The sequence below is a fragment of the Megascapheus bottae genome, chromosome 23 (assembly GCF_031878675.1).
Source record: "Megascapheus bottae isolate mThoBot1 chromosome 23, mThoBot2.hap1, whole genome shotgun sequence".
Classification (NCBI taxonomy): Eukaryota; Metazoa; Chordata; class Mammalia; order Rodentia; family Geomyidae; genus Megascapheus; species Megascapheus bottae.
In genome coordinates this window covers 7,525,441-7,538,094 of record NC_143531.1, presented here as the reverse complement: position 1 = coordinate 7,538,094, position 12,654 = coordinate 7,525,441, and the positions used below count along the sequence as shown (strand labels likewise).

Genomic DNA, 12,654 nt, shown 5'->3' with positions numbered 1-12,654 from the left:
AAAAAAGGATGAATCTACGAATGTATATGTTTAAAGTTTCTTACATGGAGATAGTTAACAAGTTACAAATGTATCTGCTGTTGATCTCAGGCCCCACAAAACACAATATCAAAATTGTGAGGGGCCATCCTACTTAGACAAATGGCTTTTAGCAAACTGTAAATTAGAAAAGAGGCTTTGAGCTTTGGTGCTATGAATGTAGGCTGAAGAGCAGATGGAGACTTCTGTCAAACCCAAACACCAAACATGATTTGTTTCTATTTCTAGCCCACAACTGGTACAATTATTATTGGTTGATTTGGCTCAAATCTCACTTATTCAGTAAATTCTTTTCTGATTACAACCACCTTAAAATTTTCCCCCTATTTATGTGTGTGCCATTCACTTTTAAGTATATCGATGCTATACCTTAGCACTTTCTTTAGTTAAACCACATTATTTGTTTAAAATGGTTCTCAAATTTTGTACATTTTGTAAACTGTTTTCCCAGTTACCTACAAGTTCCCTAGAGGCAAAGAATATGTTATTATTATTTTTAATAATCCCTTGAAAAGCTTTGGCCAATACCTTTAATAAAAACAGATACCCAAAACATGTGAGAATTGAGCAGTTGAGACACATGATAACTTTGTAGAATTCTACTCTCCTACTCATGAAATTAAAACTTTTTTAAATTTTAAAAACTTAAAAAATTAAAAAAATTAAATTGTCCTGAGCTTTGTTTTTAGGGACATTATTATACTCTCTTAAAGTCATTCTAAATAGACTGGAATGGAGAAGGGAGACATAAAAATATATTTCCCATTTATCTTAGTGAGGTAATGAAACTAGAATTTATCTTCAAAAAGCTAACATTTACTTCTAATCCCTCATTTACAACGTCAGTTTTGGATATTCTATGAATCTGATCTGTTGATTTTGATCACAAGCTTAATTTTAAATTCTATGTTCACTTTTATCCAGGTGATGAATCCTTATTTAAAAAATGAATATTCTGGCTGGGAATTTGGCCTAGTGGCAAAAGTGCTTGCCTCGCATGCACAAAGACCCAGGTTCGACTCCTCGGTACCACATACATAGAAAAAAAAAAAGCCAGGAATGGTGCTGCTGTGGCTCAAGTGGTAGGGCTCTAGCCTTGAGAAAGCCCAAAGACAGTGCTCAGGCCCTGAGCTCAATCCCCATGACTGGCAAAAAAAAAAAAAAAAGAAAAAAAGAAATCAATATTCTGTAAGCCTAATTAGACTTCATCAAGACTATATGAAACTGCTTTATGACAAATATGGTAACTGATTATCTAATAAATCTGATAATGGCAAGCATTGGTGACTCATGCTTGTAATCCTATCTACTCAAAAGGTCAAGATCTGAAGATCATGGTTCAAAAAGCACCCCTGGCATAAAGTCTGAGATGCTCTTGTATCCAACTAGCCACCAAAAAGTAAGAAGTAGAGATATGGCTAAAATGGTAACATGACAGCCTGAAGTGAAAAGGATAAGCGACTGCTCAAGTTTCTGAGTTTCAGTTCCAATATTGACGTAACACACACACACACACACACACACACACACACACACTTGTCCATAAAATAGTTGTTAACAATGTATAGGTTAAAATTCAGATTTGAGTACACAATTGCTTTTTACTTATGTAAAATAAAGTAATACAACACTGGGATCGTTAGCTCTTACATACATCTGAAACACACATTACCCTTGTTCATTCCACTGATGGATATGGACAGTATTATCAATTTTCAAAGCACATCAACAAAGGTGCTAGCAGGGGTCTCTCCAGCAGCACATCCTAGCTTATTTTAGCTGACAATAGTGACTCATCTGTCTGTGGCCTCAGCAGTATGAAGCTTGGGCAAAAAGTACACGACAGATGACCTCATTCCTGCATGAAAAGGACATCCTTGAGAAGAAGCTGAGAAAAAGGAGAGTATAAAAAATTGGCCACCAGACATTCCCATTCCTGTGAAATTCCCATTTTAAAGCAATTATTAGCAGGGTACAGTGCCACATGTCTGTAATCACAGCAGTCCAGGGGCTCAGGAAGGATGCATTCAGGTCAAGATCCATCTCATTCAGCCTGGACTACATAGCAATTCTATGTCAAATGATAACAACAACAATAACAACATAAAATTTTTAAGTTTGCTCTATAACTGATTGTCAAACAATCTTTTTTTTGGGGGGGAGGATTTTCAAACAATTTTTTTGGAAACAGCCTCAATCTTTCTGACTAAAACAACCAACAAAATGGTGCCTATGAAAATTGTTAGCTGGGAGTGTTGGCTCCTTCCTGCCATCCTTGCTATTCAGGAGGCTGAGATTTGAAAAATCACAGTTTCAACCCTGCTGGGGTTGAAGAGTCCTTGAGACTCTTAGCTATAACCACCAAAAAGCTCAAGTGGTTGAGTGAAGACGCTAAGGCATGGAACCCAGGCCCTGAGTTCAAGCATGCTTGTGTATAGGCATATATACCCACACGCACAGGCACATGTGTTTGCACTTGCACACACACACACACACACACACACACACACACAGAGTCTTTGGTGGAGCTTCATTAGTCAGAGAACGAAAAATTCAGAAACATGAGCCACATAAAATTGTCTTCTTGATGCTCAGAAGCAATGGTGTGTTTTCTGGCAGAGCAGAAGTTGGGAATTAGCCAGCATATTTCTATGCTGTATCATCAGAGAAGCCACAGGACTCTCTTGGCTTAGGAGGGGACTAAAACTCAGGAATCTTGAGTGCTCATTTCCCTGGGGCCAAAGAGCCCCGAGTGAGTGAGTCACAGGGCAGGCAACACATGACAGCTGACTCTTTAAAAGAAACCAGAGGCTGCAAGTGAATCATTTTTGTATAGTAGCTGGCTTGTGGTTGGAGCTGTTGCTACATGTTTACCATCTGACAGAGAGGAAGAGAGAAAGATGGCTGCTGGTGGGACAGGGGGCAAGCTTAGCAGAAGTCAGTCCCCATGTCTGGTCGCTGAGTCACTATGTTCTGTTGGGAGGTTCTACTTTCTTGGCTTTCATTCTTCCTGAATATAAGAAAGGATTTTAGGTTCAGGCTCACAATCTGAGCTACTCAGAAGGCTGAGATCTGAAGATAATAAAGGCGGAAGCCACCCTAGACAGACAGATCTCTCAACTCTTGATCTTCAAATTAAACACCGAAAATCTGGAAGCAAGAAAGGTGATTCAAGTGGTAGAGATCTAGCCTAGAGCAAAAAAGCTAAAGGTTAGTACCAAGGTGCCAGAGTGCAAGTGTCGGTACTGGCACACACACACACACACACACACACACACACACACACACACACACGCTGCTGATCATTGCAGAAATCCAAGCAGGGAAATTTAGGGACGAATCTCTAATGACAGTAACTCGAGGAGAGCTTAACACTTAAACATTCTCCAAATACCAAGGCTTCCTGAACCCTACCACTACTGTGATTACAAGCAGCTGGCTGCCCAGCAGTTTTATTTCTAGAAGTGAGGTGTTTAGGCTTCTATTCACAGATCTCAAAGTAGCTTCTGGGGATTTCCAGGTTGGGGAAAGGGATGAGAGAAAAAGCATATGACCAGGATGCTTCACATTCCTAGCTGTTTTCCATGCAAACACACACAGTAGTTTGCAATGTTTTCCTCACATTACGGCACCTATTTATTTGTTTACACACTACTGGCACTCAACTTGAACTCAGGACCTGGACTAGGTCACTTAGATTTTTCTATTCTAACCTAGTCTTCTTTGTCTGGAGGTCTTTTGGTAGTTAATTGGTTAATTGGAGGTAAGATTTCTATGCTGAGCTTTCCATGGACATTCTCAGACCTCAGGCTAGAGCCACCCAAGGCCAGCTAAATTCACTTAAATATTTACTTTTAAAGAGTCTTCCAGGGGTAAGATAAGAATGTGAATGGGTCTCAGTGTTTTAAAAAGCAAAGAACACAAAGCAGAGTCAACAAACAAAGCCACAATTGAAAGTGTGATTATATAAAAAAACAATTTACCAATCAACACTTCCTCCAGTCTATTAGTACAACCATGCCCTAAGGGAATGCAGATTGAAACCACCTCTTTGTTTAACAGATAGGGATGTAGATCTTAATAGAACCCAATTCCTCTCTCTCCTCAGAGGACTCTCTCCTTTTATTTAGTTAGGCTCCAACCCTGCCTCCCCCTCTTTCCCCTTTTCTTTTTCTGTGTAGGGGGTAAGAATTGAAGGCCTCACACCTGCCAGGCAAAGGCTCTCCTATCCAGCCAAATCTCTAGCCTTTCTGAACCACTTGCATGATCTCTCCCTCCCTCCCTCCCTCCCTCCCTCCCTCCCTCCCTCCCTCCCTCCCTCCCTCCCTCCCTCCCTCCCTCTCTCTCTCTCTCTCTCTCTCTCTCTCTCTCTCTCTCTCTCTCTCTCTCTCTCTCTCTCTCTTTCTCCCCCCTCATTTTTTTTTTTTTTTTGGTCAGTCTTGGCTCTTGACAGGGCCTGTGCATTGTCTCTGAGCTCCTTTGCTCTTAGCGCTCTACCACTGTTGAGTCTCAGTTTCTGGAATTTCATTGGAGATAAGAGTCTCACAGACTTTCCTGTCCAGGCTGGTTTTGAACCATGAACCTCAGATCGCAGTCCCCTGAATAGCTAGGATTGCCAGCTACTAGCACCCACCTATACTTGCATGATTTTGAAGTTCTCTGGAATGGCCCAGTATTTTTCTCTACCTGAACTTTAAAATATTTCCATTTTTTTTAAGGCTCCAAACAAACCTTAGAATTTGGTTACATTACCTGTCTAGCATGTCACAAACTTTGGGTTATTTCTCCAGGAGACAGAGATATACCACCACCAACAATAACAACAAAACAATTCGAGGACCTTTTTACACCTCATATTGCAATCCTATTGTCTTGTTTATGTCAGCGTTTTCAATTGCCATCTATATAAGTTTGTCAGAGGACAAATCTTATTGTTTGTGGACAATGTGAAAAGACACAATTCTTTCTGATGCATCTAAACCAAACCACTTTGATGCTTTCTCTTCCTCATTTCCTCAGTTTACTGTCTCCCAGCTCAAATCCTTGGATTTCTTCTGGACTGTACTATCTCTGTGTCCCCTAGACAGACATCCATGAGTAATTCATTTTTCTCTGGTACTTTTGACGACAGGGCATATTTCCTGGCCTCTTCATCATTTCATTTGCTTTCCCCTGGTAGTCCCTCCCTCTCTTCTGGCTCTGACCACACACTGAAGGCTGCCAAATCCCTTATAGCTTTGGCTTTCAATCTTTCCAAGCATCTCAGTCATATTTCTAGGCACATTGCAAGCCTCTCTCGTTACATGGCATCTAGGGCTCATTTCATGTCTCTTCTAGTTCTCATTGGTCTTCCTCATTTGCTTGCCATTCCACAGTACATCACTAGCTAGCTCCTTGTTGCTTGGCCAAATGTTTCTCACACATTTGCCCCCACTTCTCCCTAGGCTCTTGCCACAGTGCCAATTCAGGCTTGCAGAAACTTCCAGTTCTTCTGGTTCCAAAGATCTTCTCCAATACCAGCCCGTGCCACCTTTCTTTTTCTCTATCGTTTTCCCCCTTGGTCTCTTTAAGGTTTGGGGACCATTCTATATCCTCTAGAAGTGAAAACTGAAACTTTTTTTGTTTGAAATTTTTTTCCTACTTTGTTTTCCCAATACATATTTCATTCCAAGGGGGCTTCCATAAAACCTATTCTATTCTCCAGCCATACCCATAAGTTCATTCTTCTTCAAGTACACTGATAGGATAATGTGGTATTTTTCTCCAACTTCATGATAGCATGCTAATTTTCTCCCACTTTTCCTCTCTACCACTCTCCTTCTTCTGTCTGGAGATGGAAACTAAGTCCAACACTCTATCCAAATGTCACCTGCTCAATACTACAGCTCCTCGTGGGGCTCCAGTCTTCATTGTTTGATCTTAGGATAATCAAATACCTGTCCGAGTCAGTTTCTTCAAATGGATATATAAGTACATACATATGTAATTATATAAAGAATGCACTTAAAATAGAGTCTACATTGTGTGTGTGTGTGTGTGTGTGTGTGTGTGTGTGTGTGTCAGTACGAAGGCTTGAACATGACCTGGGGGCTGTCCCTCTGCCTTTCAGATCAGTAGAACTATTGCTTTACTTCTGTTTGTTTGTTTGTTTGTTTTAATTGGAGAAAAGAATATGGATTGGCTTCAAACCTTGATCCTCAGATCCCAGCCTCCTGTGTAGTTAGCATTCCAGGCATGGTAATGCCTGGTATGTGTACATTTTAAAATACTAGATAAGTGCAAATAGGAAAATCATGCTTGGTAGTAGCCTGGACATGACTGAGCTAACTGTGAATATTCTTGTGGATTTTGGATGCTTCATTCAGCAAAATGACCACAATATATGATATGATGTAATCTTTCATGATAGAATGACAGCAGATTAAGATGTAAAAGGATAGAACTATCCACTAGGGATTTCCAGTGAATGTTTAAGCAAAGTAAAGACCACCTAGAAGCATCTTAATTATTTGAAGCTAAACTTCTCATTTGTTTAGATTTGGACTAATCAGTATATTGAGATAAAAATTACTAGATGATAAATCATATTCAAGAATCTAGCTGCCTATACTAAAACTTGAACTAAGCAAAGGTGCTACACCGATGCCTGAAAATTGGTTTCCACTAGGATTTTTGAGATTGTTACGTAAATTTTGTCTAAAGATTGCTTTAAAAAGTGTTACTATGTAGGTGATAGAGGAGTTATATAAGTCAGGTAAAGAATACATTTCTTTTTGGACAATGTCACTTCTTCCATTATTCTCTCCCAGTTTTTCCCTTGGGTTCTAGCTCACAAGTTTTACAGCTCATTTTCAAGCTAGTGTCTTGTTCATTCTTGTTGTTCCATTCCTATCCTCCCAAAGACAGATAAGCCAACAAATTGGATAAGAAGGAAGGAAGGAAGGAAGGAAGGAAGGAAGGAAGGAAGGAAGAAAGAAAGAAGGAAAAAAGAAAGAAAGAAAGAAAGAAAGAAAGAAAGAAAGAAAGAAAAAGAAAGAAAGAAAGAAGGAGAAAAAGCTTCTTGTTTCTATTTCCTGGAATTCATCTCAGTAAATATTATGTTATTTGATTAGAAGAACACAGGCATTGAGCCTTTATGTTTCTCAACTGAGAGTATCTTCCTTCCATTAAAGATGATTTTTTCCACAATAAAAAGAAAAATGGATAAATAAAATGGCTGTTCAGCATGTTTGGAGTAAATCACCTTTACTTAGCAGTTCTGCTCACATACTCGTTTTAGTTTTTATTTATTATTACTATTTTTTTTTGTGCTGATACTAGGGCTTGAACTCAAGGCCTGTGCACTATCCTTTTAGTTTTTCACTGAAGGCAGGCATTCTGCCACTTGAGTGACATCTCCATTTCAGACTTTTGCAGGTTAATTGGATATAAGAGCCTCACAAACCTTCCTCTCAGCCTTCTGAGTAGCTTGGAATGTAGGCATAAGCCACCAGTGCCTGGAATTTGCTCTTTCTTAACATGTATATTTATATTTCTAATTAATGTAGCTTCTGCCTTCTACAGGTCTGTAGTAATACATTTCTAGGCTGTAATAGATACATAAATGACAAGGAGGTTAAGTGACTTTCTCAAGTCCTCCAGCAAACTCAGAAGCTGTGCTCTGGTATGGTTTGGCGTGGCTGCTATTAATTCACTGGTCTGTACTCCTCAACCTTCAGTGCCTAATTCAATATTCTGAAATCGTAAACTTAGTTGAACCAACTAAATGCCTTTGAACTTTCTCTGGCAAGATGACTATTTAATCACTGAGGCACATTTGTAATCAATTATTACGCTAATTTCACACGACTGGGTGCCCTAAACTGTATTGTCCTTAGACATACAACCTGGGGTAGAGTTATAGTAGGCAAATAAACAAGTCAAGATCATATTCCAGCTAGTGGTTACCTTATAAAAGAGGTGTCTATCAAATCAGTGATGCTTCGTATGTTCTGTGCAATTAAATGTTTATTTCTCAGTGTTATGTATTGGGTAACATGGGGGAGAGTAGCTTCCAATATTTTAGCTTTTAAAATCAGGCCTTTCAAAGATTCTTAGAGTTCATTGGATTCTTAACCTATAGTACTGCATTCAAATTACCAGATCGAACAGTTGCCACATTCATATACCAGAATATTTTCAAGAAATTGCTATACAGTTCCTTTTATCTGAAATTACCTGTTCAATAACATCAGCTCTTCAGTCCTTTAATCATTTGAGGATGTTAAGACCAAAAGCAATTATTTAAACTATTTTTGTACTTTCTCTATAAAGCAGAGGAGTTTGAAAGTGTTAATGTTGATGGATTAGGGAGAAAACTACTATTAGTCTTATCCCTGCAAGCCCATATGGCCTAGCAATAAATGATAAATACACATGCAAGAGCAGAAAGAATTAGCACTGGGATCATTTTTGTTAAAAAAAAGTTTTCAAGGACATTATTAGATCATAAAATGTATGGGCATGTTATGCCTAGAATTTTCTTTGGTCTGAAGATAATATAAAAGAATATATATTGTATTCATAAGCTGCTTTGATAAATGGCAACTCATCTGTACAACTACTCAAAAATAACTTTTAAAAATATTTACTGTGAAAAAAATTAAGAGGTGGGCCGGGAGTTTGGCCTAGTGGTAGAGTGCTTGCCTAGCATGCACGAAGACCCGGGTTTGATTCCTCGGTACCACATACATAGAAAAAAAGCCGGAAGTGGTGCTGAGGCTCAAGTGGTAGAGCTCTAGCCTTGAGAAAGTCCAAGAACAGTGCTGAGGCCCTGAGCTCAAGCCCAGGACTGGCAAAAAAAACAAACAAACAAAAAACAAAATAAAACAAAACAGAAAACCAAAACAACAACAACAAAAAACAGTATGTGAAATAAGTATGGAATTTTTTTTTTTTACAGAGAAATCCCTTAATAGCTTTCCGGGATAAAGAAATGTGTGGTCAGAACACTGGCTTCTATTAAAGAGCTCAGTAAACCACACCAAAGTAATTATATGACTCTTACCCCCAGCTGCCCAGTACATACTGGAAACATTAGAACATTGTGAAAAGCACTGAGGGTTTTAAGTATTGAGATGCTCCATGAATTACTTAGGTGTGATACCATTTCCAGTTAAGAGCTGATGACATAGAAGAAAAAGATTTTAAGAAACTGTCTTGAAGACTCTTACCATCTGCTTGGATTTACGATTACAAATGGGACTCAGTAGTATTTGTTTAATGTGTTTTATGCCAAGAGAATTTCTATGCATTTTTTAAGGGGTATGTTTAGACTGAACTAAGCAATACAAACTATTTTTGCAAAGGGGAAAATATACACATTGAAAAGTAAATAAGAGAGGATTTTTTAAAATATTCAGTTATTTTTCTTAATTTTCTTTTTTTTGTTTTGTTACAAAGAATATTTAGCTTCCCCTGAATTTTGATACAGTAACAATCCTTTCCTATCAATTTTATATGACATTAATCAGAAAAGGGCCTGGATCTTTCAGGAGAAAAGTTAAAGTTCTCCTTTTCCCTGTCCACTTCTCTCCTCTCCTTCCCTTTTCTTTTGTTGCCAGTTGAAACTCAGGGCTTTTTTAGTTGGCTTGCTCAGGTAATACTTTTAACACTTGAAAAATACTTCTAGCCCAACTTTTTAAAATTTATCTTTTTAATTTTTAATGTTTATAGTTACATTTTAATGGCACAGAAAATATTTCCATTAGAATGATAAGCAACAAAAAGCAAGTTATAAAACCTAACATTCAGAGTAAATCTGATTGTGAAATGTAAACACAGGCAGAGTTGGCAGTTCCTGCAATCATTATTAATGGAGATAAAATATCTCCCAAATCACACTGACAAAGAAAATTCTGTGTGCTATAGACATGGAATGGAAGTCTCATGATACGTTCTGCCCTGGCTGGCTTTGAACGGTGATTCCTTACATCTCAGTCACCTGAGTAGTTAGGATTACAAGACTGAGCCACCAGCACCCAGGTTCTTTCTTTTAATATTAATAGCCATAAAGAAAAATACATTGAGAACAACTGGAATCCTATGTATCCATAAGTAGCTTCTGACCTTCTCAGGCACTTTTATTGTTGTTGTGTAGTGAATAGGTAAATTTATTTGTGGTAACTGATATCATTCTTTCATGAAAAGCGTAACACTTGGATTTAGTGAAATGTAAAATTCAATATATTATTTTCCCGAGTAATTCAGTTGGGTGAGGAGGCCAAGAGAGCTGGAAGAACTGATGAACATATTCTCTTTCTAATGAACGTCATATGTCTTCATTAGTTTTTTTATTTGTTAATTAAAATATAGTTTATTAGCTTTTCTTTTAATATAAACATGAGAAAGAAAAACCACATTAAGTTGTAGCATTCTTTTCAAAATAAAACTGCAATCAATAGTTGAATCTCTAAGCGCTGAACTCCATAAACAATATTTTTTTGAGGTGGTAGATTGTAATATTTCACACATAATTCACAATCATTTGTGTCTCTGTCCATTAAAGCAATGGAGCCTGTGGTACTCAATGCCTTGTCAAGCACTGCTATACTGAGAGAAAAGTATTCTTGGCCAGGAAGGCAAGATTCCTAAGAATACATTTGAGAAGACAGAGTTCACATAGTTGAGAAAGCTGTTTTGCTTCCCTGTTTTAAACTCAAGCAGCACTGTTGTCAATCCAAAATTATTTATTCCTTGCTCTTTAAGGGGTACTTAAGGTACCTTTAAGTTCCTTCTTAAAAAAGAACTTCACTGGGACATTATAGTCAGGTTAATACATACGATTTTTTTTCATATTTTTTATTGTAATTAATAGAAGGGTTACATGATATTTGCCAGATAGATGGTACATTAATTCTCATACATTTACTTGCTGCTTTGGGGGAGTCTAACACCTTTTCATTTATTACGTGTGAATTAACATCCTTTACCAAATTTAGAGGAAAGAAGTTTAGGTAACCAAAACAGATCGAGTCCAAGTCCTGTAAAGGACTACTTAAAAAAACAAAAACAAAAACAAAAATAAAAAACAGGTGGGTACTTCTACAGAGATACAAGGTAGCCCAAAAACCTGAATGGAATTTTGAGTTTTGATAGCGGTTAAAACATCATTTGGAAGTTAAATCACATGTCTTTTAATTTTGCATATTTGGAATATTAGGCTTTAATTTTAATTTATTTCAGATAATTGTTTACCATCTTCAAGTAGGACTAGAGCAAAATATTTAAATTAAAAGCTCACTATTCCAAATTTGCAAAATTGAAACTTTGCAATGATGTTTTTTTCAGGTTGTAGCTTTTATCCTGCTGCAGTGCCTGCAGAACGCACATAGGGTAAGAAAGCTTCAGACTGCACTACAGCTGTCAGCACTACTAACTATTGTCACTAGACCACTATGTTGGTTGGCATTATGAAAATATCTTTTAATACATTTAACAAAGAGGAAAATTATCAGAAAATAAGAAGCACCATTAATAATTCACAATAAATGCAATGTAGACCCAAAGAAGTGTTCAATAACTGATATTTTTATGACCCCAATCATGCCAAATCTTTGTCAGTTTGGTAAAGAACAAAATTAAGCAAAAACCCAACTACCTAAACATATATATGCAGTAATACTAATTGAAATGTAGTCTTATACCAGGATTTGTTCATTGGAAGGAACTCTGAAGACTATCCTGGAACAATTGAAAAATGTTATTACTTCAAATGTTTTGAATTTCATGATGTGTTTAGAGGGTTTTTATTTCCTTCCCCTCCCTTGTCTTCAGGTTAGCAGAGTCTCATGGTTAGATTTCAAGTTTTCTCACATTAGCATGCATCAACAATTGAAGTCAAGCACTTTTAACACCTAACATTGCCTGGTTCTTTCTTTCTTTGTGTGTGTGTGTGTGTGTGTGTGTGTGTGTGTGTGTGTGTGTGTGTGTGTGTGTGTGTGTGTGTGTGTGTGTATGTGTGTGTGTGGTCATGAAACTTGAACTTTGGGCCTGGGCACTGTCCCTGAGCTCTTCAGCTCAAGAGCTTGAGTCACTTCTGGTTTTCTACTAGTTAATTGGAGATAAGAGTCTCACATTCTTTAGTGCTTGGGCTGGCTTTGAACTACCATCCTCAGATCTCAGACTCCTGAGTAGCTAGGATTGATTGCAGGCAAGAGCCATGACACTCGGCTGTATGGCTATTTCTACTGTAAGAATATCATTTCACTTCTTTGAAGTGTTAAATACATCCACTTTCCCTTGTTGGCTTATAGTTCTCTAAAAGACTAACAGGATAACCCAGAAGATGCTAGAACCAACTAGAAAACACAACAGCATCATCTGTCTAGGAATGCATGTCTTTTCTAGCTAATTCTTATCTTTGGTAGCTGCAAAAATACTAACTTATACTTTCATTGCAATATACAGCATTATCCAGCCTGTATCTTCCTGAATAACTGAGAGATTCAGATCCAGGAAAGGGAGAAACAGCAAGACGAAATTCCAAAACATACACTCGAATCCACTCTCCCTCATGCATTGTTTACAGAGCATCTTCAAACAAAAACAACTGGGAACTAATGAAAACATTTGTGA

At 37.7% G+C, this 12,654-nt stretch overlaps 1 protein-coding gene across 9 annotated transcripts in view; it reads right to left on the bottom strand.

Annotated features, from left to right (window-relative positions):
- Camk2d (calcium/calmodulin dependent protein kinase II delta) overlaps nucleotides 1-12,654 on the bottom strand; it is a 250,729-nt gene that overhangs the window by 14,093 nt on the left and 223,982 nt on the right. The window lies entirely within an intron of this gene.